The sequence below is a fragment of the Mercenaria mercenaria genome, unplaced genomic scaffold (assembly GCF_021730395.1).
Source record: "Mercenaria mercenaria strain notata unplaced genomic scaffold, MADL_Memer_1 contig_4839, whole genome shotgun sequence".
Classification (NCBI taxonomy): Eukaryota; Metazoa; Mollusca; class Bivalvia; order Venerida; family Veneridae; genus Mercenaria; species Mercenaria mercenaria.
The window spans coordinates 60761-66864 of record NW_026463099.1 but is presented as its reverse complement, the minus strand read 5'-3'; the positions used below and the strand labels follow the sequence as shown (position 1 = coordinate 66864).

General features: G+C 36.5%; 1 long non-coding RNA gene across 1 annotated transcript; it reads right to left on the bottom strand.

The window, feature by feature from the left end:
• Nucleotides 1–1108: 1108 nt before the first annotated feature.
• LOC128554215 (uncharacterized) lies at nucleotides 1109–5532 on the bottom strand. Its single transcript, XR_008369551.1, has 3 exons — nucleotides 5418–5532; nucleotides 4221–4352; nucleotides 1109–1910 (listed from the first exon to the last, which is right to left on the bottom strand). It is a non-coding gene; the product is annotated as an uncharacterized LOC128554215 (long non-coding RNA).
• Nucleotides 5533–6104: the final 572 nt, after the last annotated feature.

Sequence of the window (6104 nt, the reverse complement as noted above, 5' to 3'; positions counted from 1 at the left end):
TATGTACATAGTATGTTAACAAGAAACAAAGTCCCATAACTCTGCAATTTTTGTAGCTGAAAGAACCTAACATGCCCCATGCACAACTACTGTTGTTACTGATCACTTGTGTGAAGTTTCATTAAATTGTGTCAAGGGGATGGGGAGAGATGGTGCGCACAAGATTGTGTCTATGTATATAGTATAGTAACAAAAAAAACAAAGTCCCATAACTCTGCAAATTTTTTTTCTGAAAGAACCTAACATGCCCCATGCACAACTACTGTTGTTACTGATCACTTGTGTGAAGTTTCATTAAATTGTGTCAAGGGGATGAGGAGAGATGGTGCGCACAAGATTGTGTCTATGTATATAGTATAGTAACAAAAAAACAAAGTCCCATAACTCTGCAAAAATTTTTTCTAAAAGAACCTAACATGCCCCATGCACAACTACTGTTGGTACTGATCACTTGTGTGAAGTTTCATTAAATTGTGTCAAGGGGATGAGGAGAGATGGTGCGCACAAGATTGTGTCTATGTATATAGTATAGTAACAAAAAAACAAAGTCCCATAACTCTGCAATTTTTTTCTCTAAAAGAACCTAACATGCCCCATGCACAACTACTGTTGGTACTGATCACTTGTGTGAAGTTTCATTAAATTCTGTCAAGGGGATAAGGAGAGGTGGTGCGCACAAGATTGCGTCTACGGCCAGACGGACAGACAGACAGACAACCTGAAACCAGTATACCCTCCCTTACAACTTTGTTGTCGGGGGGTACAAAAAGTTATAAATAAGCTATTTATAGTAACATAAAAGGGAAGTAATAAAAAAAAATATTGTAAGGGAACAGAAGAAGGATCTGCCAAATAAAAACAAGAGCACTGCAATGCAATGCAAATGCAGAGCAATATTCACATAAAACAAAGTCATATGACCTTTGACCCCTAAGTGTGACCTTGACATTGAATTTAGCCATCCGAAACATGCGCTCTGCACATTCTTTCAATGAGTGAACATTTGTGTCAGGTTTCTCTGAAATCCATCAAGGGGTTCAAGAGTTACAGAGCGGAAGGAAAATTGCTAACCAACACAGAGACAGACAGACGGACACCGAGGCAATAACATAATACGTCCCTGCGGGCGTATAAAAAAGGATCTAGATCTTATGGTGATACAAGTTGTGTGCAAGTTTGGTTAAAATCAAATCATAAATGAAGCTGCTATTGTGCAGACAAGGTCAAAATAGCCAATTCTGGCCCTTTCAGGGGCCATAACTCTGGAACCATAAAGGAATCTTGCCAGTTCCAGAAAGGAACCAAGATATTATGGTGATACAAGTTGTGTGCAAGTTTGGTAAAAATCAAATCATAAATAAAGCTGCTATTGTGCAGACAAGGTCAAAATAGCTAATTTTTGGGACTTTTAGGGGCCATAACTCTGGAACCCATAATGGAATCTGGCCAGTTCCAGAAAGGAACCAAGATCTTATGGAGATACAAGTTGTGTGCACGTTTGGTAAAAATCAAATCATAAATAAAGCTGCTATTGTGCAGACAAGCTCAAAATAGCTAATTTTGGCCCTTTCAGGGGCCATAACTCTGGAACCCATAATGGGATCTGGCCAGTTCAACAAAGGAACCGAGATCTTATGGTGATACAAGTTGTGTGCAAGTTTGGTTAAAATAAAATCATAAATGAAACCATTATCATGCAGACAAGAAATTGTTGACGGACGGACGCACGGACTGACGACGGACGAAGGGTGATCACAAAAGCTCACCTTGTCACTATGTGACAGGTGAGCTAAAAATGATTCAAAGTATTTGATTTTACTCACTGACTTCCAAAACTTTTTCAATTCTGGCCAGAAACTAGCGTTCTCTCTCTTCCTACCTTCTCTCTCCCTCACGTACATAAACCTCCTCTGAAAGACAATATTTCATCAATAATAATACACTGTTATACAGATATACAGTGGGATCCAAAAGTCTGGTATTCAATGTAATAAGTAACCACCTGACTAAATATCTTGTATGTGTTTTCTGGAATATTGATGTCATACCGTACCATTTACATACCTTTCATGTGCCTATGTACACACAAAAAGTAACTTACCTCCCATGTTTGTCTGTGTTTAACAATTGTCTCTTACCTTCCATGTTTGCTTGTATCTAACAATAGTCTCTTTCCTTCCACGTTTGTCTGTGTATCACAAATGTCTATTACCTTCCATGTTTGTCTGTGTTTAACAATTGTCTCTTACCTTCCATGTGTGTCTGTGTTTATCAAAAGTCTCTTACCTTCCATGTATGTCTAACAGTAGTGTCTTACCTTCTATGTGTGTTTGTATTTAACAATTGTCTCTTACCTTCCATGTTTTCCTGTGATTAACAATTGTCTTTTAACTTCCATGTGTGTCTGTGTATAACAGCTGTCTCTTAGCATCCATGTTTGGGTGTATCTAATAGTTGTCGACTCTCTTTCCTTCCACATTTGTCTGTGTATCAAAAGTGTCTATTACCTTCCATGTTTCTCTGTGTTTAACAATTGTCTCTTACCTTCCATGTGTGTCTGTGATTAACATTTGTTTCTTAACTTCCATGTGCATCTGTGATTAGCAATTGTTTCTTATCTTCCATGTGTGTCTTAGTTTAACAACTGTTTCTTACCTTCCATGTGTGTCTGTGATTTACATTTTTTTCTTACCTTCTGTGTTTGTCTGTGATTAACAATTGTTTCTTACCTTCCATGTGTGTCTGTGTTTAACAATTGTCTCTTAACTTCCAAGTGTGTCTGTGACAAATAATTGTCTCTTACCTTCAATGACTGTATGTGTTTAACAATTGTTTCTTAACTTCCTTGTATGTCTGTGTTTAACAACTGTTTCCTAACTTCCATGTGTGTCTGTGATTAACAATTGTTTCTTAACTTCCATGTGTGTATGTGATTAACAATTGTTTCTTACCTTCCATGTGTGTCTGTGTTTTTAACAATTGTCTCTTAACTTCCAAGTGTGTCTTTAACAAATAATTGTCACTTACCGTCAATGTTTGTCTGTGTTTAACAATTGTTTCTTAACTTCCTCGTGTGTCTGTGTTTAACAACTATTTCCTAACTTCCATGTGTGTCTGTGATTAACAATTATTGTTTCTTAACTTCCATGTGTGTACGTGATTTACAACTGTTTCCTAACTTCCATGTGTGTCTGTGTTTAACAGTAGTCTCTTACCTTCCATGTGTGTCCTGTGATTAACAATTGTTTCTTAACTTCCATGTGTGTCTGTGTTTAACAGTAGTCTCTTACCTTCCATGTGTGTCTGTGTTTAACAATTGTTTCTTAACTTCCATGTGTGTCTGTGATTAACAACTTTTTTTTTTAACTTTCTTCCGTGCGTGTCTGTGATTAACAATTGTTTCTTACCTTCCATGTGTGTCTGTGTTTAACAGTTGTCTCATACCTTCCGTGTGTGTCTGTAGTTAACGATTGTTTCTTAACTTCCATGTGTTTCTGTGTTTAACAATAGTCTCTTACCTTCTATGTTTAAGAATTGTCTCTTACCGTCCATGTGTGTCTGTGTATAACACTTTTCTATTACCTTCCATGTGTGTCTGTGATTAACAATTGTTTCTTACCTTCCACGTGTGTCTGTGATTAACAATTGTTTTTTACCTTCCATGTGTGTCTGTGATTAACAATTGTTTCTTACCTTCCACGTGTGTCTGTGATTAACAATTGTTTTTTACCTTCCATGTGTGTCTGTGTTTAACAATTGTCTCTTACCTTCCATGTGTGTCTGTGATTAACGATTGTTTCTTACCTTCTATGTGTGTCTGTGTTTAACAATTGTCTCTTAACTTCCATGTGTGTCTGTGATTAACGATTGTTTCTTACCTTCCATGTGTGTCTGTGTTTAACAATTGTCTCTTACCTTCCGTGCGTGTCTGTGATTAACGATTGTTTCTTACCTTTCATGTGTGTCTGTGTTTAACAATTGTCTCTTACTTTCCATGTATGTCTGTTCTTATCTTCCATGTTTGTCTGTGTTTATCAATTGTCTCTTACCTTCCACGTGTGTCTTACCTTCCATGTGTGTCTGTGATTAGCAGTTGTGTCTTAACCCCCATGTGTGTCTGTGTATAAGAATTGTCTATTACCTTCCATTTGTGTCTGTGTATCACAAATTAACAGCATTAGACTATTACACTTGGTATTAATAACAAATGTATTGCTTACCACTATCAAAGTTGTGTGTAGTCTATCTACACTACAGGTACTCTGGCCAGAAGAATAACGTTTGAACAGTTTCTGGCACAGATCTTTTACATCCAAAGTTCGAAAGTGCTTGTTCTTAAAGCCATCCAAAACCTGAAAAAGTAACATTATACTTTCATACATTCATGTTTGTATTGTAACTTCAAGTAGTCTAGATGAGATAGCAAAAAACTGAATAAGTTGTCTATACTTAGATCTATGGTTTCCAAATGTATAAGAATTGTCATAGTGTACCGGTTTACGTACGAGTTCAGAACTTCAGAAAAACAGTTTGGTATTCCTATTGAAAATGTAACTGTTTATACCTGCTGAAAGTGTTTTGTAAGTGGTAATTCAGTTATGTCTGCAAAATTCTACCTTCCCACTCTAAAACTAACATAACCGCAAACAAACAGTTTTTTTATGGCCTGATATTTAAATATGTTTGTATATGGGCTTATGCTCAACTGTTCTCAGTGCTGGATAGTAAAAAGGGGTGTCAGGTCAAAAGAAAGTGTGTCTCATATTTATTTTGGTATTCAGTTACATTTGTAACATGATTTAAAAAAACAAGAGCTGTCTCCATAGGATGACACATGCCCCCGATGGCACTTTGAATGAATAGTTATGGCCAATGTTAGAGTTTAGGACCTTTGACCTACGGAGCTGGGTCTTGCGCGCGACACGTCGTCTTACTGTGTCACACATGCATGAATGACAAAGATATGGACCGGACACGCCCATCAATGCACTATCATGAAAAATGACCTTTAACGTCTACGTGTGACCTTGACCTTTGAGTTACGGACCTGGGTCTTGTGTGTGACATATCGTCTTACTGTGGTACACATTCATGCCAAGTTATTTGAAAATCCATCTATCAATGACAAAGATATGGACCGGACACGCCCATCAATGCACTATCCTTTAACGTCTAAGTGTGACCTTGACCTTTGAGCTACGGACCTGGGTCTTGCGCGCGACACGTCGTCTTACTGTGGTACACATTCATGCCAAGTTATTTGAAAATCCATCCATCGATGACAAAGATATGGACCGGACATAAGGTTTTTAACATTTAAATGTATTTTAAGAAAAGAACAAAACCACACACACACAATCATACAATAGTTTTTTTTTAAAAAAAAGGTCAACAAAATAATGTTGAAATTAACATACCATGCTCTTAAACTTGCTTCTGAACTCTCTAAAATGCTGGTATGCATATTTAAGCATTACACAAAGCGCATGTGCATCATTGTTATAACCTTCGTTGCTTAAGCATTTAAGTATCTCCTCAGCATAATACCTTTCAATTCCTTTAAATGCGCAAAAGTGAACAGGTTCTGATTAAACAGATTTAGTAATATTGATTTTCGTTATCAAGAAATTAAGCTAAGCAGACCTAAACGAAAGGACATTGGGCAATTTCCATATTAATCTGCCAAATTCTTGTCTAGTATCTTTTAAGACAGTCCATCAACATTATATTTACAAGTGAGAAAATATGTTTATCACAAATAAATGTTGATATACATACAAGCCCATGAAATTTCTCGTTACTAAGTACATAATGGAAAAAAGTTAAATTAAAAACAAATGTTCTGTACGGTATAATGCAGATTCAACATAGTGACCTTGAAGGTCATGTGACCCAAATTCAAACTTGACCTAGGTAACACTGAGATAAACATTCTGACCAAGTTTGATTAAGATCAGACCAAATTTTAAACCTATGAAGTGACAGATTTTTAAATAATTTGACTTTGTGACCTAGTTTTGGTGGTAATGTGACAAATTTTCCAACTCAATCTAGACATCATTAAGTTAAACATTCTGACAAACTTTGATGAAAATCTGACCAAA